Source organism: Ascaphus truei, chromosome 5 (assembly GCF_040206685.1).
Source record: "Ascaphus truei isolate aAscTru1 chromosome 5, aAscTru1.hap1, whole genome shotgun sequence".
Taxonomy (NCBI): domain Eukaryota; kingdom Metazoa; phylum Chordata; class Amphibia; order Anura; family Ascaphidae; genus Ascaphus; species Ascaphus truei.
This window is the reverse complement of record NC_134487.1, coordinates 122,486,106-122,511,699: the sequence shown is the minus strand read 5'-3', so window position 1 is coordinate 122,511,699 and position 25,594 is coordinate 122,486,106. Positions and strand designations below refer to the sequence as shown.

Below are 25,594 nucleotides of genomic sequence, written 5' to 3'. Positions count from 1 at the left end.
GGTTTCTCTAGAAAAACGTGAGCGAGGTACAGCCAATTATACTCATATTTACAGGTGAAACCCCTCCTCTGGCTCTCCCCCTGGGATCTGAGGGTGCAGTTCTTCTCACCTCCTATTTATGACCTCTCTCCCACCCCCTATCTCTAGGTAGCAAAGGAGTGGACTTTTCTACCTAGAGACAGGGGGTGGGAGAGAGCTCATAAATAGGAGTTGAGAAGAACTGCACCCTCAGATCCCAGGGGGAGAGCCAGAGGAGGGGTTTCACCTGTAAATATGAGTATAATTGGCTGTACCTCGCTCACGTTGTTCTAGAGAAACCTTCCTCTCTCTGGAGCAGTCTGGAGAGGAACCGCGGGAAGCTGGGTTGCCACCGGAGTGCAACCGGATCTGACGTCAGACGCCCGGTCTTGCGGTGACGCGACGGAGCAGGGGCTCGAGACGGAGGTCTATCGGGAGCCACGGGACGGTGAGCTGGCTTGCCGACGGTCTCTCTTATACACCATTGAAGTGTGATATGCCCGATTTTAATTGACACATTGTAAGTGCGCATTTTATCATTTAGATTAAAAAAATTGTACCTGGTTGATCTGTGCTATGCAGTGTTTTCCTCTCTATCTACATTTGGGGTATATCATCTTGAGTACTGTGGTCGCCTTTCTTTTGAGGACCCCGAGCGATACCCACCATTGATTGACTGCCTTAGCCTCTCTATTGCTGTTACAACGCTTACAGTTTGTAAGTAGACACTATATACGAGTCAAGATTTGGAGCTGAATATTGTCCACCCTGCAATTCTTCTGCACTTAGATTTTCTGTGCCTGTGTGTGTTTCTCCTTTATGCTCCCCCTGGATTTCATGTATCTACTGTTATATCTTTGCTCCCTTCCTTTGACCAACAACACTCCTTCAGAAAGCGCCACTTGGGTGCGAAACGCGTGGGGAGTTTTTTCTTGGCGAGACCATTTTTTATGTATGTCCAAATAAAGCTATTTATACTTTACCCCTCATCTGGGGTTCCTTGCAATTTTTGGTGCTTTTCACGCGGCTGCTACTCCGGATTTTCTTCCTTGTTTATCCACGTCATTACTCTATCCAGAAAGCAAGCAATCAGGGAAACTACGGGGAGTCCAGACCACTGCAGAGCAAGCAGACGCTACTGTGCAGACTGCCACCACAAACACTACTAATCTCGGGTATACAATAGGAGGCAAGATTGTATATCTTCCACCAGAACCCATTTAAGTGTCTTGGAGTAGGACAGACTTTGAATGAATTCATTATCCTTATGTGACATTCAAGATTATGAAAAAATTACTATTAAGCCTTTCCCAGAGCGCACGACAGTGGACTTTTCTATTCAAATGAACACACAACCAGCCATTCCTAACAGAACTACTTTGTCACGATGCTCCAGTGGCAGCAGCATCACTCAAGTTACACAATGGGGGCCTATGAACAATAAGCAATTGTTGATTTAAAGTATCAGGAAGGGTGGTACAACTTTGAGAAAATGGATGTCTAAACAGTGTGATGCATTGCTTAAGCTGCTTTGGTATAGAAAAGTATAACCTTTTCTAAAAACTAGTTACTCAAAGAAGAAAAAGAAAAAAAAAAATCACAGCAACTAGCCAATAGCACCAGCAAGAACATATAAAAATATATAAATATACAGTGTTCGACAAACCTATACATTTGCTCGCCCCGGGCGAGTGGATTTAACCCCCGGGCGAGTAAATATTGGCCCAAGCAGCACACGTTTGGTACTAGGTGGCGAGTAGATTTTTTGGTGATTTGTCAACCACTGTAAATATATATCGGTATCACCTTTAGAACAAAAAAGTAGATGTTTATGGCCTGTACACTTAAAACTCCTACCAAAACAAAAAAAAACAAGAACCAATAAATTATTTGTTGTTGCTGCTGCTGACAAACGTTGTCTCCGAGAGGAAGTGCTAGAGAAAAGCTTTTGAAAGCCCTTGACCCCGATCATCTTAATATTCCCAATAACCTCGGTAAGTTCTGTGTTTATTGCTGCAATACAATGGTTTTGATTATATAATTTACTTCACTTCCTTATTCGAGTGAATTTGTTAACAATCATGTCACCACCAATTAATATGATTCTTATTAAACCACATGCAAAGTAGGAATCATTAATAGGGGTAGGTTTAGCAGTTTTAGTAGGGTTAAAAGGATTCACTAAAACAGGTGTGTTTAAAGGGTAGCCTACATCACATGAATGTGCTTTGAATGCATGGGAGACATCTGTTCAATACAGCAGTGCCCCGGGCATACGGCGGGTTCCGTTCTAAGGGCCCGCCGTATAGTGAAAATAGTCGGAAAGCGGAACCGGCGATTTTCAGCTATGCACATGTGCAACCCGGCATTTTCCCTCTTGTACGCATGCGCAACCCGGCATTTCCCCCCCTTGTGCGCGCGGGACCTACGTTCTGCGCGCGCAAGCTACGTTCTGCATATGCGCGCCGGCGTCAAAGCCTCGGAGGAGACATGGCGGCCCCCTTCTCGGTGCCGCCGTATCAGCGGATCGCCGAGAAGCAGGGCTCTGCTGTACAAACATTGCATGGTCACGGTGACTAGTATCGCAAGTCCATACTTGACACTTATTTTTAATTGGCCTTTTATTTAGAGGTTCAAAATAATTTCACAGCTCTTTTCAGAAGTAGGTTTTATGTGCGCCAAAATTGTTGAAATAAGGCGGTAACAAACTGTCTAGAGAAACCTCTACAATAGCTTATTTTATCTATGTGTTTAGCTTGTATTGAGCTCTTCCATTTAATTGTTGTATCTTAACTTTTATACCAGTATTTTTATACCAGTTTAGGTTACAATTACTGGAGATAGATCAAAAGGGCAGTCTCACAGACCAGCTTTTAGCACTGTATATCTGCCAACGTGGACAGAAAAGCAATGGACCTCAGACAAGAGCTGCAAGAAATGCTATGGGTGTCCCATGTGCATTCTTTTGCTAGTGTGAGGAGTACATCAGTCCATCACATGGTATTTCAACACGTACCAAACAAGAAACCTATTTGTCATTATAATATTTAGGCTCTATATTACAGCTTTGCATACTGTTAAAATGGAGATTAGAATGTGAAAGGTGTAAAATGTCCAAAGGTTTAGGGATAAACACAGGCAAGGCCAGGGGTGGACACAAATATAAAATACTTTAGGAGTCAACCAGATTTTTTAGGAGCCTGCATTTGGTTAGGCGCAGAGAGCAGTGGCGAGTAGAGTACGTGAGGGCTCCGACTAGCTCTAACCCCAGCCATCATGTGCCCTCTGCCTCCTGCTCTGATTAGGATTACCCACCCTCCCTCAGTGAGCAGCCCGACCTGTCAATCACCTCTGCGGTCGGTTCCAGCGCCCCAGCTTTGTGGTCGCTGGGAAACACAGCAGGGATTGACAGATCATTACTGCTCACAGCACAGGAGACACGGGTCAATTTTTCCATCCCTCGGGAAAGCAATATAGAAAGTCATAATTTCCTACTGTTTAAAGTTAAGCCCTTGTCTCCTGTCCCCACAATTGTAAAGAGAGAAATGAGTGCACCTGTATGTCTACCACATGTCCCCCAAACGTGCTTCATTCCCACCACTGTCACATGCCATATACTGGCTATGCTGAAGTATTCTGGGTAGTGCCATATAAAATGAGCACAATGGGTATGTCCCTTTTAGCTACCCATCCATTTTGCATAAAACGCCTTATAGTTTTTGCCTGCTGCATTGCACAGCTATGTATCTATGCGTAGCACAAACAATTACTGAATCAATAAACGCACTCCACACTGAAGCAGACATCTGCTTCAACCACTTGGACTCACTAATTTGAGCTTGGTTACAGATTGTGCATTATAGGCTGGTAGTAGCTGCAAACCAGACAGGTCACTATGGGTAAAAGAGTGACAAAAACTCTCCAGCATAGGATATACCATGATAAATAGGATCACTGAAGTGTCACAATAAAACAAAATGCACATTTCAAACTAAAATGGATGAAACATGAAAACAGACTTCAGACGTGACACATGAGTTCCTGTTCTATGACTGGTAATCTAACAAACCTAACTCGAATGTGTCCTTTAAACTATTCAAATTAAACACTGGATGATTTCTCCTATCAATTCCTAAAGAGGATCACTGTTTAAAAATAAATAAATAATAAATAAAAAAAAGTTATGAGCTAGGTTATTAACCTCAGACTTTTGGAACTGCAAACACATCAGCACCTTCACAGCCCGGAGAATATCTATTTCGTAATTATTAGTCATTATCAGTCACCTCTACTTGCTTAGGGAGCAGTCGGCTGTTGAAGCTGCAGTTCAAGCAATATCTTACGTGTTTTTTTTAATAAATCAGTTCTGTACTGTGAGAAAATACTTGTAGCATTTAAAAAAAAATGTTTTAAGGACATTTAATGTTTCTAATGTAGGAAGCATTTCCAAAGTGACAGACCCTTCCCCTTCTGATAGGCTCTGGCTCTTGAGCCCCGCCCTCTCTCTAGCAGTGCACAATTGTATCTAGTAACTGCCCAGTCAATCATATTCCAGGACTACATTACCCACAATGCTGAAATAAATAACCCTGAGCAAAGTGATCGATTACAGGAGAACGGGTCGATCTGCAGCTTAGCTAATCACTTGTCAGTGTGCAGATTGTATTCATGCACATATTGAATGAATAAAAAAAAAAATAATATTATTTTAAACGGCAGCTTTAATATTACTTCATAACTTAAAGCTGCAGTTCAGTCAATATCCTGCATGTGTGTTTTTTTTAATAAATCAGTTCTGTAGTAAGAAAAAATACTTTTAGCATTTTCTGTTTTAAAAAAAACAACTTTGAAAGACCAATTTTCTTGTATTCTATTTTAACAAGCATTTGCTAAGGCACTGCCCCTTCATGTCCTGTCACAAGCTCTGGCACACCCCTTTGTCAGCCCTGCCCTCCCTCTAGCACTTGTCTGTGCAGGATTGCTCATGAATATTCATGAGCTTCCACTGCCAGTCAAGCAGATTATAAACAAATGCCAGCTTTTAATATGTCACCAAATTTCGACCTATCAATACATGGAAAACGAATTGACCTGCAGCTATACTGTACTTTAGCTAATTAGAGATTGCCCACATGAAACTATTGAAGTAAAAAAATAAATGCAAAAAAAAAAAAAAGACTGAACTGCAGCTTTAACTTCTTATGCAATCAAGCAGGCCGCTGCCACCTGCAACAACTTCCTATGAAGCAACATGGTTTCCATTGTGGCTATTCATAATAGCCTTCTTTCTAGTAAATACGATATGCATGGTTTTGCGTTTATAACTGAACATGACACTCCTAAGAGGGTAGAAAGTGACACATACTTATATACCCACACGAACACCATTACAATGGTTTCAAAAATGGTGACATTCAACTTCATGTGTTTCAAAAATGAGAACTGAAGATATTTGGGTACAAAACACCTAAGCTTTTTTTTAATCTGCAACATGGCATACACTACCAAAAATAAGACATTTATTATTACTTACAAAGCCGGAGCTTACTACAGGTTGCAAAAGAATGCTTTGCAAGTCTCAATCGCTGAGATCTAGAGTGCGAAAGCCTTCTGCTCTTAAATGCAGAGCTCCTACAATAATTGTATAACGTGTGCGACATTAGAAAGCAGCGTATAAATCCTTCCTTTTAAAGATAAAATGCAATAATTCAGAAAACCTGTGAAACAGTAGTATTCAGCAGAATTTGGAGATCAGTGAAAAATAAATAATTGCATAAATAAGGTCCTGACCCCAAAGTAAAAACGAACGTCATCACATTCTTTCAGCTTTCCTCCTATCCATTTCCATAACATATCCAATTACCATGCCATCCATGTATTATTCAAATGTTACAGATACTGATCCTTCATCTGAGCCCCCCCCCCCTCCACCCCCATGATCAGTAAATGCCTACATGGCCATTTGTCCTGCACTCCTAGCCACACGTCTCCCAGAACATCCGAATGGTTTCATTAACAGCTGCTAGCATATTTAACTGCACAGGGTTCTAGCTGGGGAGATGAGAGCAAAAGCTACATTCTCACCAAACCATCATACTGTATAACAAATCCCGGAGCAACATCATAATCCTTTCAGATTTACGTTCATTTTGCTGTGACACATATACAAATAAATACAGGTGGGGGGTGGATATTTAATACAGAGACGCATAACCAACGAGATGAAGGGAACCTTGTATTTTACCTGCACCGCCTGCAAGTCACAGTATAATGCAGTTGGAGTCAAATCCAGTGCAACATTGTTACTTTTTCTTACTAGATTTTTGGTACTATTGCAGGTGCAAAACCCTTCAATAAAATCAGATGAAAAGTAGCCCAAGACACACAATGAACAAAAACCCTATACTTCTAAATGGAGAGCTGTGCAGCATTTCCCCTCAGCTTTTTAGGCTCTGCATGATAAGCAAGACTTTATGCCGTGCTGCCTTTTTTGGTCTGCGTACAGATCTCGCCCCCACACAGTGTGTGGGTGGTTTCTTCACCTACAATATGGAGGTTGCAATCATCACTTCTCAGCAGTGTCCGACCTTGCAGCCTGAACAGCCCCATTAAAAGTTGGATCAGAATGAGCCACCCCCTCCTCAACTTTCCATTTAACACCTTCAGTGTCTCAAGGTTCAAATGGCATTATTCCAGTACGGCAACATATTTTAGCAACAGCATTCAGCAATCTTAAAGTTTTAGGTATTTTTTGCCACCACGTACAGAATATCTCACAATGCAGAACAAATGTCTGCTTGCAACATGGGGGATAGTCATGCAGGACATCAGCTGTGAGAATTGCAGACTTCCATAAGCACACTCGTGTTTCATTCACTGACTGACAGGGCTTCTAGAATTTCAAAAACAATGGCAGATCGGATGGTTTTCCTGACAGCTATTCTTTATTTAAGATGTTTGAGAAGCAGACACTTAGACTAGCTTCTGTCTCATTTTGCTTTTCAATCCGTACCTGAACTTTCTTTGTATTGCTGTGTTCTGCAAATTGACTCTTCATTCAAGCTGCAGTGCGCTCAAATCGGTGATTATCTTTACGTCTAGTCCTGGAAGTTAGGAGATGACAAAAACACATCCTCAACAAATCTATAGAAATTAAAATGACGCATTAAATACAACGTGCCCCAGTCCATCAACATAATAAGTGCTAGGAGTGGGTTGATACCAGTTCGTGCGCTCTCCACCAGTACAGCTCACACAATGAAAACACTGATTAATATAAATGCTGCAAGTTCAGACACAAAGAAAGCAATATTTACTAAATTAACCTCTTGCATGAGCAGTTCCTCCTATGTTAAAATACTCCAATGGAAGGGACACGATTAAGGACAAACCTTTAGATGTTTGACATTGGAGAATTTTGAAAAGCTATTTACAAGTCATTTGGTAGACGAAGCCAGCGGAGACATGTTTCTGTGCTGAACCGAAGCTCACCAGGTAAAGCCCAAACCGGAGGTCCCAAAGAAAAGAGAACTACATTAGAATGTTCACACTGCTGGAGGGGTTAGCACCACAACGCTAAGCAACTGGAGGGGTTGAAGAAAGGTGATGCATAGTTGGCCCCTCGGGCTCTGAAGAGGTTACGTAAAACAATGGTAGAATGTACAGTATATGGAACTAGAAATGTGCACACACCCCTCTGGTGTCAGACGCTACATAATCTGTAGGGTTGAAGCCTGGAGGCTTTTATGCAATGTGTCACACCCCAGGAGTGAGTTAGATGTTTGCTCAGATGTACTTCAACCTTAAACATACGTTATCATTTAACAATGAATCATTGCTGAGAACTCCAATATCCAAGTAATACTTCATAAGCTTATTGCCTTTTCCCCCATGCCCTAGGAAATCCATGGGCTCTCGCGATTTTAAAGTCTAGGAGTACTATTTTAAAAGCTAATCTTGTAATTTTCCAGAAATGTCTTTTTGTTGAGGACTACTTGATGTAGATTAATTCGCATGTAGACCATCGGTATTTATAAGATTATTGGTCCAATAAAAAGGTATCATACCTCCATCTCTTGTTACTACTATTAGGCTTGTTTTATAGTAGTCGCTGCTGCGCGGGCTCATGAATGGCGTTGCGCGTGCGCGGTTAGTTTGTAGACGGCAATCGGTGATGCGCGCGGTTAGGGGGCGTGACCGACATCACAGCCGCGCTGTGATTGGTTCGTGGCGTGGCAGCAGTACGAAAATACAATTTTATTGTAATTTCCCTGGTCTTCGTCACCACCGCTCACGGGCATGCGTCCCTAGTATAGAAACGTCTGACTAACACAGCCAATTCTAATTGACGCTCGCGCATGGCAACGCATGCGCGCGCTATATATTACACACTTTATTCTATGCATTTTGGGAATTAAAATCCATCATACCAGTTACTATTGAATAATGCAGCGGTGAGCAAACTGGGGGGCGCGGGCGGTTGCAGAGGTCCCGCGCACTCCACCCAGGCATTTAAAAAGTATGCGCGCCCCTGGAATAATGTGTTCTTAATTTGAAAATCAGTTGTTGTATACAATTTTTATTTAATCACTGCGTTATATCCCTGAGCTATACATCTCATGTATTTATGTACATAAATCTTACAAGACTAGACATCAAAATTGGAATTATTTGATAGCACACCTTTGAATAAATAATAAATCATACGGCTACTCCCATTTATGTTATTTTCCTTTTTACAGTATTATTCCTTCACTCCATCAGTGCCCTGTAGATGTACAATTTACATTAAAGTGTAGCACCCTGGGGGTCCTTATGACATACACTGTACGTTCTGGGGTTTTGCTGGTTTTCTAGGGAGGCGTTTGTGATCAGCACTCGCCGGAAGAGACAATGCGATTACTCTTACTCAAGAGTGATTGTGTGACCACATGGTGCCAGATGTGCATGGAAAGAGCCTGTGTCACGGAATAAGGTTAGAAAACCTGCAATGCTTCCAGCTTTGGAACTTGTATTTGCCTTTGTTTAAACAGAACTGGAATCCGGGGGCCTCCAGGTGATGAACAATGTGATATCTCTTTCCTGGGAGCACACGGTTCCCGACATATTTAACTTTTTATGTGCCATTCACAGTTAAAGTAAAAATAAAAGATGTCGGTGTTGTCCAATAGGAAGCTGCTATGCGGTTTCCTATTGGCCCGTGGGAGTGAGGCTTGGATGGTGGTGAAGTTTATTTCCCAAAATGGATCAGAAAAACTGGCAATTAAAAAAGGTAAAATGTCTCAAAAACAAGGGGATCCCCAGAGATAAGTGTTCAGGAGGCCCCTGGTCCCAATGCTGTAATTAAATAAAAAGGTATTTACTTTTAGAAAACAATAAATAGAACATGATATGAATGATAAAATGCTTACAATAGTGATTGCCATAGACCGTGTATGTTAGAGATATTATGTACATTCAAGCAAATGGTGTTATTTGGTTGACCGTGTTATGACAAAAGCATTTTCCTGGCTTTATATTTCCGTAGAGTACTTTTTACATATACTGTAGTTGCAAATCCTATTGTGTGGTAGGTGAGATATAGATATATAAATATATACATAAACACATATACACATACACGATAAATGGGACCCCTTAAGTTTATCGTCTTATATTTCTCACTCATTCCCCATGAAAATGTGCACAATTGTAGGTCTGTTATGATGATTAACACAATATACGAAGCACAATGTAGACAATGAACCGATGTTAACTAAATTGATGTCACTGTATTAGGTCAACAAGTACCAGATACCCTGCGGTGGGTCTATGTTCATTAAATGAGAAAATGGAGTTTTTACTTCGTAGCTCGTAAATGTATTAAAAACTGTTGTAATCTAATCTGAAACCCTAAAATTATGATAGTTGGAGTTAAGTGTCTATTCAAAAAGTCCTTCGGCTTTCAAAGACGAGAACACCAGTGTGTGATTGCATCATCGATACCGCATTGATTCAGTTGCTCCCCCTCCTGAACGCTACGTTGTTCTACAAATCGGTTTCATCAGTCCTCCTAGCGACCATCCTTTATCAGGAAACATTTTATGTACGCGTTTTGGACCGGAATTCTTGCTCTGTCTTAAGCACTTTATGACGTGCTTATCTTCTTCGCTAAACACTATTTTGCAACGATGCCCTCATCAAGTGTATCGTGCAGTCATCAATTCTAAAGAATATTTATTAGATGATCCAATCATTATTACATTTAAGAATCTACTGGGACAGACAATTGTTAAAAAAAATAATAATAATAATGAAAGTGATTTTTCTGCAAGATACGAGTAAAAATAAAAAATGGATGTTTTTTCTGGTGTGGGTGTGTGAATATATAGATATAAATTCAATCCAACACTATCAAGTTATTGCTATGCAATAAAACTTAACCCCCCTATAGGTAACCATACGAACATCCCAACTGCATCCATGGAAGGTGTGCGCGCGCATCGAACTCGCTTGTGAGTTTTAAAATGGAATGTTAAGGTTCCCCTGGCATATAGGGATTAAAGGTATATTTGGGTTGCCTGTTATGGCTCAGGAAAAAAAAAAAAAAAAAACAACTCGAGGCAACTACTATGGGCCTGTTTTTAAAGCTCTAAATGTAGCTTGAGAGCAAGCAAACACAAACAAATAAATACAAGTTTAGTCTTCTGCTAACACAAAATATTAACATGAATAAGAATACACACACACACACACACACACACACACAATGTTTATAGCAACAACAACAAAAACGACATTTAGTGGAGTTAATAGGAACAATGTTTACCCGCTATTGTTAGAAAAATATATTATTGATCCAATACCAGTTCAGAGCAATAGAACACACTACCCTCTCCAATGCCTGAAAGTCCCTAGAACATTTCATTTGAAAAGTGAGGGCAAGGCTGGAAAAGGAGAGGAATTCCATAGAGTAGAAATCTCAGAGGATTGCAATACTACTGTGTTTAGGAGAAAAGCTCCTTTGAAAGACACATGCAGCTTTTTTTTTTTGGTATAACTGCCAGGCTGTAGGAGCCCATTCTGCTATTTCGTTCACAAGAGCTGATAATCCATTCTATTAATCTATATCATCTACCATACACAGGAGTTTGTATTGGTTATTTAACTTGGTAATAAACACAGCCGTGGAAGAGGATACATTTTATTTACCCACCCTTTTGACGTAACAAAACCCCTGGCCTTTCCCAGGAGTTACAAAGAGTAATGTAGAGTTTTGCCCAATATCATGTGGTTCCTGAACTGTGCTGCCAAAAAGGGATTTTAAATAATATATGGACATAGAGGTGTTTGGCAGGAATTATTTTATAGACTCTTGCAGGCTATCGCAAAGGAATTCCTTCCATTTCTTAACAAAATGAACCATGTGTTTTGCTACATTAGTTAGATCCCATCGACCTTTAAATGTCAAGAAATGAAAAGCAGGCCGAGCAATGCATAATACATTGAATTCCAAAGCGAAACATTATAAATAAAAGAGACCTCCTTACTATATGCGAATCAGACATTTCACAGTCCTGTATACGCGCACGTGTATATCCTAAATCCAAAATCTAAGTGCCCAATTAAAGAGATTGTATTTGTTTCCATGTTACCTTCTTCATCTGCAAGGTTATTTTTCTATGGCCTCCCTCAAGTATCCATCTCATCCTTAGGAAATTTGGCCTGCATATTTAACAGTCTAGTTCTATACCCAGAAGTGTTGGCGATTCTTTTTTTCCTGCAGCAAGGGCAGGGGTTTACGAGTTGCACGTGGCTCTGTGTAAATACCTGTGGCTCTGTCCGGGGACTTGGCTGGGCCAGCCCAGAGGCCGGGACACACCTTCGTATTCCGGCCGGGCCCTCACTCTGTGGCCAATCTCTCTCTCCCCTGTCTGTTTACCTAGTTGGTGCGAGGCACCGGAAGTTGGACCCGTCTGGGTCGGGTCCAACTTCCGTTTTCTTGGGTAGAGAATTACTGGACCCCAAAAAACCACCCAGGTAGTGCATATTCTGTGACCCGGATTTAGAATTTAGTACCCAAAAAAACAAAAGAGCTGAAGGCCTCAAAACATGCGGTACGATATATGGTGCAGCCCGTTGGCAGGAGTTTATCAATGTAATGTTGCCCCTGCCAGTACGCTTCCAACAATGAAAAACTGGGTGAACTAGTGGCAGGCTAAACCCGGTCAATCTTATGCCTTTGCCATAAGGGCACCTGTGTCGCATTTCTTTGTACGCTGGATGGCACCATCTATAGAGCCATATGTAACACTGTAAATGATTAGGCCCTAGATTGAGGTTTGGTTTTGCTGGAGTTTTATATGGTCCTCTTCTGTCTGGTGCCACTGCCTATTGTAGTTTCCCCACTGACTATGCGTGGGTATTAGTACGCCAAGTTTAAATTCCCATTTGCGCCTACAATGAATTCTACCTTGAAAGCAACACTTTGGAAAATACTTCCCACAGCAATCCGGCTCTTTCATTCCTCGGCTACAGCTCAGGCTATTTACTGTCTCCTATGTACCCCCGTGTCTCCTAAAGCCTCAGCCAGATGCTGACTGCCGCAGGGACTCGTGTCAAGCCTAAATGTGAATTCCTCCTGCCATCTGCAGAGCCCCTCATTATACTGCAAACAGACGCTAAAAGCTCTCTTTATAGTCTGGCACCTCATTACGTCGTCAGCCGCATACCCTGTGGGGGGCGGTGTTTGGTCTGTCTTTATGACAGTACACTTTACCATAAGCTTTGCAATCTGTGTAATGCAAAAAGCTCAATACAATGCTGTTGCAATTGTTTTGACAATATCAATAGACATGGCTTGTACACACCTTGACTAGCTAGAATTTCTCTGAAAATCCTTATTGACTGGGATAGAACAACATGGCTGACCAAAAAAAAAAAAATGACGCTGAAATTTGAGGCCGATATCTTTGCTCTCATTAGGGAGGGAGATCCAGGAAAAATAAGCTAACTAGATGTTGCTTGTTAAGTAACATTTTGAGATTGTTTGGAGACAATATTATAGTAGTACTTATAATTTCATGTGTACAATATGCTACAGTGCCACCTGTCACGTAAGGGGTTAAAAATATTTGCGTTACATAAAACGTTAACTTTATTGCAGGACACGTTGCTGAACGCGACTGCATTCAAGATATGCAGCAATTTATTTTAAGATGGCAGACACCATACATACAAATTCCACAATCACGATGAAACCATGTTAGCAACGCTGAAGCTTTGGTGTATAATTGTAGCAGCGGAAAATAGGGGGGAGGACACCAGGCAAAAAATATAGGCTCGCCGTCTATGGATATACAGTAACGTGTACATTTTTAAAGATGCCAGGAAATATACGTTTCCCTTGAAAGAATGAAATGACAGTACATTGGGCTGACGTAGCATTGCGATGAAAAGAAAAGCAAACATTTGGTTAAGATCTGCATTGACTATGCTTAATATGCAAGCTGATTTTGTATCACATGCTGTAATTATGGTTTACCACAGCAATGTGGCTTACAGCATCCATTAAAGAGACAATCCAAGCTGGCGTTTTAAAAATAAAATGTTAATATAGGTTTGCAGCAGCAGAGAGTCTCCGGAACTGAACATCACATTTCAGCTCCAGGGAACCCCTGCATCCCGAGATACTTACCTCCACAGGGGGTGCCGGTAATCGCTGCGCCAGCAGGGTTACACGTACAGTAGTGGCGGAGTCTCCAAGTTCCCGCGCCCTGCAGGCCAATAGGTGGCCATGACGTTATCAGGTTCCGCTTCCTATTGGCCTGCATGACGCGGGAGCTTTAGAATTTGCAGAGATAACGTGACCCCCTTTGGAGGTCTCTTATCACAGGAAGCAGGGGGTCCACAAAGATGAAACGAATGGGTTTCAGCTCCGGAGCCCGTCTGCTTCAATCCGGTGTAAAAAAATTAAAAATAAAATAAAAGTGTATGAATTGCTCCTTTAAAGAGGCAACTCAAGCAGCTTAAATAGCTTTTTTTTGTGCGGCCTTAATAATAGCATGTTTTTGTATAGCGCTGCTAGTTATACGTAGAGCTTTACAGAGACATTTTGCAGGCACAGGTCCCTGCCCTGTGGAGCTTACAATCTATGTTTTTGGTGCATGAGGCACAGGGAGATAAAGTGACTTGCCCAAGGTCACAAGGAGCCGACACCGGGAATGAAACCAGGCGCCCCTGTTTCAAACTCTCAGTGCCAGTCAGTGTCTTTACTCACTGAGCCACTCCCTCTCAGCCTTTGATTATCTTTATTGAAAACTCATTACCTACGCTGCTGATCGATTTGTTCTCCTGTGAAAAGCAAAATCCTGATTCCCAGGGTTCACTAAATGGCTGCCTTTCAGTTTCAAATCAATCCTTCGGTCAGTGTAACTCAGCAGCTTCTTATATTAGTAAGGTAACATTATCTATTACAGTTTTACAGCTCAAACCTTAATGGGAATATTGGCAATGAGTTATCACAAAACAAGGAAGCGTTACAAAGATCTTGCACTGCTTGAAAAGTGTACTAAAACCTGCTATAGAACTCAAAGAATTATCAGTATATTAAAACTAGCATTAAGATGTTTTTAAAAAGTAGTACAGTAAGTATTATCGAACACTACAGAACTAATTTAAATAAAAAATAAAACATGCATGTAGAATATTGCTTGGATTGCTCCTTTATAACCCAACTAAATATTTGCCACTTGTGTGCCACAGGATGTTACCCTAGCATCAAATATAAGATACCAAGTATTAGTGTGGTTGCAAAGCACTGTAAATATTCAAAATTCGTGCCCAGGTCACCAGGATACCATACAACAGTACAATGGAGGGCAGAAAAAAAAATACTTCAATTAATACCATGAAATCCTGTAACTGAAGCAACTAACGTTTTGCTTCCATTACCCTCAATGAAGATCAACATGCCACACCATTAAATAGTATGGAGTATTACTATGCAGCATTAATTGTACATAAAATATGCTGCAAATCTCATTGCCCATAACTACATTCTTTTAAAAACCACACAAACAGAAGGCCCTTAAAACAGGGCAACTTTTTGCCCTGCGCCTTCCTGCCTTTACCTTGTATTAAGTGTCAAATGATGCTGTGAGGTCATGTGACATGTCACGTGATGATGCGTCGCCCGAAGCAGTCTGAATAAAGGAGGTAAGTTACCCGTGGCCCCCCCCCCCAAAACAAAACTAGCAACCCCCCTTAGGGGCACGCCCCCAGTTTGGGCACCCCTGGGTTAAATAGCACTGGCAAGAAGCACTAAACAAAATAAAATAAATCAATTACTATCGCCCAGATCAAAGATAACAAATCATATCTCACCAAACATGTCCCAACTACATGCTGGATGCGTTTTGTGATATTCAGTGACATTATGCAATGTCCATTTCCCAGAGGCAGTTCATCTTATCTTGCTTCCTTAAAAATATTCAATCACCAAAACGGTCATACTTATTTGTGTCGGGAAAGCTGGATTCAAACAGATCAGCCACTTCACGAACGATGGCACCATACTTACTTTGTAAACATAGGCGCAAAGCTAACAATTATGACTAAATAAGGTATTTTAATAATTTGTCAAGCATTGAAAAAACCCTCAAACCCTTGGGTATAGCAGGGAAATGTTAAACTAAACCAATGAATTGACAATACTTCAGCTTGTTCACTATGCCAATTAGCTACATGTAACCTATATAACATGCCACCGTCCTTCAGTCCCTTCCGTCCCACACTGGATTGCAGCTTCCGTAGGGAGGGCTTTTTCCACATATAAAACATGCGGTTCTGCTGTAATATACAGAGACCTGCATATGCACAGCATGTACGATCCACAGTGTCGATACAAAGGACATCGCTGTGTAACAAAAAAGTCAATCATATTTACCAACCTCAAGGGGTCTTCTCAGGGCTCACTAGTAGCTGCAAGAATGCCTCTGTAAAGCACTGTAAAAGGGAGAGAAAAAAATCATGTGTAAATAAAAACCTCAAAAACGTGCAATAATCTGGTTTAATGCAATTTGAAAACGGTCATTCATTCTATCCCAACCTCACATGTTTGGGACCTTATTAACCCCTTCACTGACAAAGCACATTAACTCTATAAATGTGCATGAAAGCGCTTAAAAAAAATAATAATGAAGGTTCATCAAATTCCCCTCCCAATGTAGAAATTAGCACTGGCTGAATCTCTTGCTTTAATTTGGAACCAAGTGGTAAATGTAGATACAAATTATAGACGCTACAAAATTAGGCCCAAAAATCCAACAAGCACCACATCCGAAATTGTAGGTTGTACAGAGTGCTTTTGTTAGAGGCTTGTGCTGTAACTACTGCAGCATATGTAGCGTTCAGCAATAACATCCCAATCACAAGACCATTAGAGAATCTCTGCAAATACATTTTGCACTATTTTGCCAACATGGAAAAGTACTGGGACTTCTTCATCTTTTACACCTAGCACTGTTTGCTTCAAAAGGCGATGCGTTTATCTCTCCGAAATCACGAATAGGAAGTGATGGGAAGACTGTGTTCCGCGTCTACAGCTCAGCTATACAAGGAGTCAACAGACTTCACAGCCCAGCACAATGTGTTTAGAACCAAGGGAAACATACATAAACACATTAAATAAATCCACACAAAAATGACATGAAGGTACAATTACAAAAAGGTTACCAGGCCTAGAGAGGGGAGGGGAAACAAAAAAGAAGAGAGGGGGGAAAGGGGGGGGGGTGGAGCGGAAGGTGCAGAATGGAAGAGAGGACAAAGTCTAAATCACAGCCACTGATGCAAAAGAAAGCTCTAGCACACGAATAACACAGCAAGAGGCTGCTTGCTGGATGTGCATTAACTGAAATAAAGCACATTTCAAGCCCCCGCACAATGGCTACAATGTAAAAAGCGAGGAGGATGGAGCATCAGCTCAGCTGGTATTTCTCTCCCACTCCTAACCCACCTGGGAAATGACTCAACCTTGCAGATGTAATACAAATCTGGAATAAAGGATAGTGTAGGAGCAGGAGCGGTGCCCTAATTTCCTTCGATTCTCTTCGTCCATAGTTTACAGACAAAGAATCTGGCAGTTACATGTGTCACAAGTTAAAATAAATAAACACACTGCCTAATGCCCACTTTAAAGCAAACAAAACAAAAACAGCCACAAAAAAACAATGAAGGTGCTGAACTCGCATCCCTGATCGCAGAGCCATTCACAATCACAGGGTCACTTGAAATAGTAGACAAACAGGTGAAGGATTTGTATTTATCTTTTCATGTCTTGTAACCAATATCCAGAATCAGGCAGGTATCGAGACAGGAAATACATTTTTTTGTTAAACACACCTCACTTGCAAATAAAATTAAGCCGCGGCTTACTTTTTCCAACACAAATGAATGTGCAGAGATTTGAGCACAGATGGCACAATGTCTATATGTAAAACCTAATTATTATTTTTTTTTAGTATTACAGCAGTTGGCCTCACCATCAGCCACAATGCTTTTTTTCTGATCAGTGTCTCCCAGCAGCAAAGTTGCAGCACAAAACAGACGCCAATATTATCCCGTACTCTTCTGGGGGAGACGCTAATCTCTTTCAAAGTGAGCACTTGTGTCTTCAGTTAGCCAGCTTCATGTTCCGGTTACTCCTTGTAGGAGACTGTTGGTGGCACAGCAGTAATACATGGCACAGCAGGGGGATTATAGGCAACTGGTCACATTTAATGCAATTGATGGTTTTAAGATGAAAGAAGCACTCACATGGTCCGTGGCTTATCAAACTGTTTGAGAGTGTTCTTTTTCTGTTTTCTCAGTAAATCACCTTTAAGTGATTCATCTTTGAACGTAGTAAGATGTGAACCTAAACCCTTAACACACGCTCCAACAGTTAACAGTGTTGTCCTCAAAAAACAGCCCCATGAAGATGGGGTTTTCCACCTCCGTCAATAATGCCATGGATTGGTTCTTGTTCCAATTATTCAGAGACACTAGAAAGCAATCTGCATCATATACGTCTTTATAGGCATTCTCAGGTATGAGCTGAGAAGGCATTTCTTTTCAGCAATTCTGATAGCAATACAAACAGACAAAACATTTATATCTCATTCACGGACATCTGGACCTGCTCAACTATAGGCTTACCCCAACTTCAGCCTTCTTTCTTTCTCCAGCTGTGCTCTTATCAGTATGTACGTTAAAAATGGCTCTCTCCCATGTGAAAAAGTGTTTTTGCTGCAAGGGGTGGTCAAAAAAATTGGAAATGTACCTTCTAATAATTCTGCTTCTTCTCATACTCTATGGCAGCCATTACTAATGGGATAGCGCCTCCAACTAACAGCGGATAGGACAAGCACTATGAGGGGGCATTATCCACCTTAGGTCAGTTAATTTCTGTCAGAGCTCTTAAAAACGAAGCAAAAAAGATTAATATGCCCAATATAAGAACTCAAGGGAGGGAAGAACGCAGGCACAGAGGATCTTAAGAAACAAATATCGGAAGGTAAATTTCCTCTTTGTTTCTACCAACTCTATGGCAGCCAAATACTAATGGGATGTACCAAAGCAATCCCTAGACTGTTGGGAGGGAATACCGTTTTACAGTTATAGTGGTGCTTCAAGAAGTTGTTCCAAATTTCACATCCACTGATGAGCAAACACCCAGATGGTAATGCTTAGCAAACGTGTGTAAAGACCAGGTTGCAGCTTTATACATTTCCTGGGCAGAGGCCTCAGCTTTTCTGCCCATAAAGTTGCGACAAGCTTAGGCTTGGTCCCCACTGGCTACTGCAGCGCTCGCTATGGCGGGTGCTGCAGGGACGAGAGCCGCCCCTCAAATGGAGCCAGGCCCGCTGCCAGGTGCATTTTTCAGACAATAAAATTGTGCGTTGAAGTAGGGACAGAGCGTTAGGCCACGCCCTCCGGCGGTTCAGCTAAAGAGGGCGAACCTGCCGGGTGACGTCACGGCCGCGCCCCCATCTTTTTCCGTGCACACCGGGGAATTCGGCAGCACGCGCCGCCAGCCTCACAGGTGCGTGTGAAGCGCAGGCACAGGGGCCGTAGCGGAGTGGGCCTTTAGTCCTACAGGAGGATTCTCTCCCGCTATTCTATTTGCCTCAAATACAGAAGCCTTAACCCATCTAGAAATGGCAGCTACGAAAGCTCCTGATTCTTTCTGGGTCCATCATAAAAGGATAAATAACAGAGGTTTACCGAATACAATCAGCGCTTTGCACATGTTAGAGTCCTAACTACATCCACATTGTGCTACTGTCGCTATGTCAGGGTTTGGACTAAAATGGGGAGACTAATATCCTGATTGATATTAAAGTCGGATACTACTTCGGTTTGAAACTGGGATAGACCTTAACACTACTGTATCCTAGGGTATCTGAAAAAAAAATGATTTGCGACATGATAAAGCCTGGAGCTCTCCAACCCTACTACGCACTGTAGTAATTGGGGTTTAAAAAAAAAAATAAAAAAAAATGAATATTAATTGTGGAGTATTCTCATAGGAAGCTCGTGAATTGGTTCAAACAAGGAAGAAGCGAGTTGCTGGAGCACCAGGTTCAGATTCCATAAAGGAACGGGGGATCCTAAAAGTAGGCTTAATCCTACACATTGCTTTAAAAATCTAGAGGCCATAGGAGTTAAGGCAATCAGTTTATCATAGAATGCACATACTTTGACACGAAGAGATACTGGTTTTAAACTTTTTGGAATCCTTGCTTTAGGAAGTCCAGTATATTAGGGACTTTCAGCATCACGGAGTCCACCTTTCATAACTGACACATTTAGAAATGTCCTCCATAGGCGATAAGATTCTACAAGTCACTAGCTTTCTGGAATACAAAAGTGTAGATACAACTTAATTGGAGAAACCCTGTGCCCTTAATGACATCCATTCAAGTTCAACACTGCCAATTTGAGCAATTGAAGATTAGGGACCCAACGTAGACCCTGAGTCAATAACAAGGGGACCGTCAGAGAACTTGTCAGTACAGGAGCTGTGGGTTCTTCCAAGTCCACAAAACTTGCCTTTCTGGGCCAATAGGACGACTTGGGCCCAGTCTCTTGATTTGTTCATTATGCATTGAAGCAGGAAGCAGAGGGAATGGAAACACCTATATTTTGTCGGCAGCTGATGCCATGAGGTCGACCTTTGGTTGACCCCATTGCCGGACTAACAGTTCGAAACATTTCTGGTCCAGTTCCCATTGTCATGGGTGAACTGAATGCCTACTGAGAAAATCAGGTTCGTAATTTTTGACTTCTGAAATGAAGGCTGTGGAGATACATGGAATCTCTCTCTGCCAATGCAGGATTCTGAAAGAAATCTCGGACTCCTTGTCAGTTGATATACGCTACTGCAGTAATGTCGTTTAGGATTCTTAACGGGGAAAACCCTCATTGAGGCCTGAAGACCTTGAAAGGAACAAAATATTGGTTGAACTTCCAATATATTGATTGGCCAACCGCTTTGATGTGACCATAGTCCTTGTTTCACCTGATCTTTACAAACTGCTCTCCAACCTGAGAGGCATGTGTCTGTATTCAATACGGTCAAAACCAGAGGTATCAAAGACTTGCCCTTGCGCAAGTTGCTAACAAAGGTCAGCAATTGTAGGCTGAGTTTTGGGCTTCGTAACAACGGTAGTCTGAATTTGAGTTGGATTTAGGTGTCCCCCACAACTGAGAACATTTCTTTTAAGCAGTCTCAGGTGAAAAGTGGACCATAGCACTGTCTGTGACCGAATTTAAAATCGTTTTATGTGCATGAATTGCCCTTGATTGTCTTAGGAGGCTTCTGAACAACTGTACCTCTTTTGCAATCTCATGAACCTTGGATGTCGGGAGCGACAATAGATTTTTCCTGTCCTAAAAATTGAAGGATCTGACCTGGTGCAAGCTTGCTTTTCTTTCGATTGATGATCCACTCGTGATATACCAAGAAATCGAGTAATATGCAAACATGAATCGTGGCAACTTGTTCTGACGGAGCCAGTCGTCCAAGTATGGGACTACAAAAACTCCTTTTTCCATCAAAAATGCTGCAGTTATTGCCATGACCTTTGTAAAGGTTTTGGGTGCTGTTGCCAGTCCAAAGGAAACTGCTGTAAACTTGTACTGAAGGCTGTTTAGACAATCTCAGGAATGCAACACTTTTATTGAAATATGGAGATCGATGCAAACTCTATAGAAGCTAGAAATGCTCCGCTTTCCATCACTGTTATGACTGCTCTTAAGGATTCCATCCTGAAGTACCGGATGCTTTGTAAAGCACTGACCTCTTTTAGATTCAGAATTCTCCTGATTCTCTCTGTACTAGAAACAGGATTGAATAAACACCATTGCCTCTATGATAAGGCAGAACTGGTTGAATTGCCATATTGGATAACAGATCGTGAAGCGTCTGTTTTAAGGCCGGGTTCTTCTCTGGATCGTTTGAGAGACCCAATTCCTAGATGCGATCTCCTAGCATTTCCAGGAACTCAAAGGAATACCCCCCATGGCCATAAAATCGGTTCAATATAGGAGTTGGTTGTTGTTTGGACTCAGTGTTCACAAAATCCAGCTCGTCTGCCCCCAACCGGCGTTTCCTAGACTGGCCTAGACCCTTTCAGGGGTCTTGCTCCTTGATGGTCACCCGCAAAGCTGGTTGACATGAGTGGTCTAGGCCCCAGGTTTGCTCGACGAGAATCCCAAATTCTTGCAACCTGGAAACCTAGTCTTGGAGGCTTGACGAATGATGAAAGCTGTAATCTTGTCTGCTGTGGTAAAAATAGATTTCTTCCCTCAGCCATCTTGAAAACAATATTCACCAGTGGTTCTCTGAAGAAATTAGTGTCTTTATGTTTATGAAGATGCTTGTCTATTCTTGGACAAAGTGTACACCGCCCATGTTTTAAGCCGAAGCGGTCTTCCCACAGCTATAGTATATGCTGCAGATCTAGCTGCTAACCTGATGATTTTCATGTAAGCGTCATACAAAAAGTCCATTGAATCTCTTAAGATTTGAAAACCCTTTTAAGAGTTTCTGTCTTCCTGCTTCAATCCTATCTTCCAGATTGGATATCCAAATTCTGACTTTTCTTCAGGATATAGGCTATTGCCGTTGCTCGTTTCAACGTCAATCCGATAGCGGCGTATTTTTTTGCGTAAAATCCATAGGATATTTAAAGGAAGATCGATCCTCTAGGTGGGGGTCGTATTTATTACCATCTTTGTGACATCTGCGTCTACCTTTGGTGGTTTTACCCAGGTACTACAGTCCTCTTTACTGAAGAGGTACCTCTTCATGAATGTTCGTCACTGCTGTCTTTTATCCACTGATGACCATGCAGTCTTCATGACGTCCTTAATAGAATTGTGAATAAGAAAAGTTCTAGCAGATTTTTTTTTTAGCGCAAAAAGAAAAACCAAAAACACAACGTGGTCCAGGATCCCCAGCTAGTCTCTGGTGTCCTCAAATATTCATCATCTCACACTCTTAATGAGCGCGTCTATAATGTCCATCTAAAGGAATCCATGCCTGCTTGGGTCTTTTCCTCCTTGGACGAGGAATCCTCATGCTCTAAGACACTTGCCTGTTCTGAACACTCAATAAAACGGTCAGGCTGCAAATCCAAGAAAGTCTGTGACCTGGGCCTTTTCAAAGACCCCGTGGACTATGCTTTATCAACAAACTGCAGGAGTTAAGTTTTCATCCAGTAAATCAAAGTGGTTATCGGAATTTTCAGCCTCAGACATTATCATATCGCAATCTGTGCAAAATCTTTTCAGGTATGACAAAGTTTGGTACCGAACGCTGCACAATATATAACCTTAGAAACAGAGTTTCTAGACTAGACAACTTGAGCCTCCGGCTCAGCCTGCTCTGTTCTGGTCCCCTCAAACTGTAGAAGGAACAGACATGCTGCTAGCTTTCTATCAATAAGGGAACAAATAAGCAGGAACACGTGCTTGTTTAAAATAGCTGGCATACATAACCAGCTTCCTACCTGGTGGGGAACCCCCAGAAGTGCACCTGCAGTTTAAACTAACCTTTTTCGTGACAAAACCGCGCTCTCAAGACGTCATCTGCGAAAGCACTGCCTTGTGACGTCCCTGCACCTCCACTCGACAGGGAAGCGGCTCTCACGGACTCATGGGGAAGATGCTTAGCAGCGCTGAAACAGGGCAATATGCGGCTGGCAACTGTTTCCACGGCAGAATGAAGGCGCCCGTTCTAAAGAGAAGCTCCATTTAGAGTGACATCAACACAGACCTCAGAAAAAATATCCATGAAAAAAAATCCAAACTGGCAGTGAACCTGCTTGACGTCTTTAGCCGAGGTAGGACAATAACGGGCCCACGGAGAATAACACGCCCCCTCGCAAAGTGGTCAGAAGAATTGCTTGTCCTACACACGGAGGATGAGCTATCCCATTAGAAATGGCTACCATAGAAATATAAAATTGTCATTGTTATTATTAGAGCCAGACAGAATTTTTACGAGTGAGCGTTAAAGGAGCAATCCAAGCCTGCAAATTTGTTTGCAAAGTTTAAAAAAATGTTTTATATAGAATTGAAGCAGGGGGGGGGGGGGGGGAGTCTACAGAGCTTACCTCCATTCATTTCAGTTCTGGGGGGCCCCTGCTTCAGGAGATAATTTCCCCTACAGTAGGTTCTGGTAACCACTCCAGCTGAGCAAGCAGGGCTTTAATGTTTAAAGCTCCTGTGTCACATGGGTCAATAGGAAGCCGCACTGATAAAGTCACCGCTTCCTATTGCCCTGCAGGACGCAAATTATTTCAATAGTGGACATATTGTGAACTCTTGCAGCCGAGGGAGCGCTGCTATGGCACCCAAGGCCTCGTCCAAGGAACCGCTGAGCGGGCGCTCACCGCAATTTAACACATTGTGGCCAGCATGAGCGAGCCCCTGCAAAGCGCTTAGCTGCATGCCGAAACAAGCAAATTTGAATTTTTCGCTCGCTGACGCGTCACGTGAGCAGTACGCCCAATGAGGGCGAACTAGCTCCGTGACTTTATGGCTGCGCCCCGACACGCCCTCTCGCGCACTTAGCTGTCCACAAATCTCCCGGCCTAGCAGAGTGCGTGACCTCTCCGCGCTCACTCCCTGGCCGCAGCCTAAGGCATGTATTATACTAAGCACAGGCGCCCGTGTTTTGTGCCTGTAGGACAAACGATGACACGTGCGTGGCTAGAAAGCGTGGCCATGACGTCACAAATGTAGGCCTCACCATGATTGGTTCACAGTGTCATGTGGCACGGCAGCCGCTTGAAAATACAAAATTTCTGTGTATTTCCACCAAGCTGCAGCGCCAATGCCGTCTGCCGTGCGTTGGTAGTGGATATACTGTTGTAGGAAGACGGATATTTTTCATTGCTGTGCGCACGCATGCGCTTAGTATAATACATGCCTAATTCGCAGGCAAGTACGTCCAGAAGCAGGGGGTCCATGGAGCCATTGACGGGGTTCAGCTCCAGAGACTGCCTGCTCCAAACCTATATAAAAAGAGAATGTGCGGACTTGGATTGCCTGTTGAAGCGGCACAGGGACAGTGAGGTACGTTCCCCCCCACTAGAACTAATGACAAACAGTCTCTGGGAAATGTGTAACTAGGAAATCGAAACACGGATGGTTGGAATATAACAACATTTCTATCTATGAAGGACAGTATCAATATTCAACATTAGAATTGGTCCCATCAGTGCGAGTTACCACGTGGAGGCATGGATGTCACTGTTGTGTGCATTAATGTCAACTACGTTGCAGAAATTACTGCAAAGTTAGGGATCCAGTTTAGTGTCCCCTGCACATAAAGTATAGCTGAAAAACTATTTGCATTGTGACAAACATTTTAATCCCTGGCGCGCTCACATAATACCATTGCACTGTACGTAACGTTGTCTTCATGCGAGTCCCTTGCAGAGCAATGCGTTACGGGCATCACTGGCAACCATGGGGAAAATAATGCAAAAATTGCATACAGGATTAGCACAATATAAAAATAACGTACAAAGGTTTATGTTTTACCTGTATGAGGCCTACATGGTGATCTAGTTCTGTTCTGAAAGCACGTAGAAAACAGAAACATAGGACGTCGAAAAATGGGCTCATTAAACCAACTATAAAAACAAATTCAGGACAATTATGCAAACTGGACGGTTATGACCTTTCAAGTTTAAACCCAAGAAGAAGTCTGCCAAAGCAAATATTTAATGAGATTTATGGGTTCTGAAAGTTTGGCATTGATCACCTTAATAGAATAACATAAGATACAAGTCTCGTAATTTATTACAAGGAAAATATCCAGAAGGAAAATGTTTTTTTTTTTTTAAAGCCAAGTCTGCCCAACACATTTTGGACAACATCAAAAGCATAAAAACAGCTGGTTTCATGACATGTTCCATGAGATGACACCATGGCTGAAAATTCAACACTTCATTAAGTCTCCCATATGTGAACCTATAGTACTTGGAATGTGGCAATCGGGAAAGAACCAAGGACACAAGTCAGACAAGACAAAGAAAATTAA

At 42.1% G+C, this 25,594-nt stretch overlaps 1 protein-coding gene across 14 annotated transcripts in view; it reads right to left on the bottom strand.

Annotated features, from left to right (window-relative positions):
* CDK17 (cyclin dependent kinase 17) overlaps positions 1 to 25,594 on the bottom strand; it is a 170,706-nt gene that overhangs the window by 93,887 nt on the left and 51,225 nt on the right. For 9 of the 14 annotated variants that reach the window (XM_075600566.1, XM_075600567.1, XM_075600556.1 and 6 more), the window contains 2 exons: positions 15,948 to 16,002; positions 7,031 to 7,121 (listed from right to left, as the gene is read on the bottom strand). The exons of 1 other annotated variant lie outside the window; for it this stretch is intronic. The gene's annotated coding sequence lies outside the window, so the exon portion shown is untranslated. The remainder of the gene's footprint in view (positions 1 to 7,030; positions 7,122 to 15,947; positions 16,003 to 25,594) is intronic. 4 more of the 14 variants (XM_075600563.1, XM_075600561.1, XM_075600553.1 and 1 more) reach the window with 2 other exon arrangements.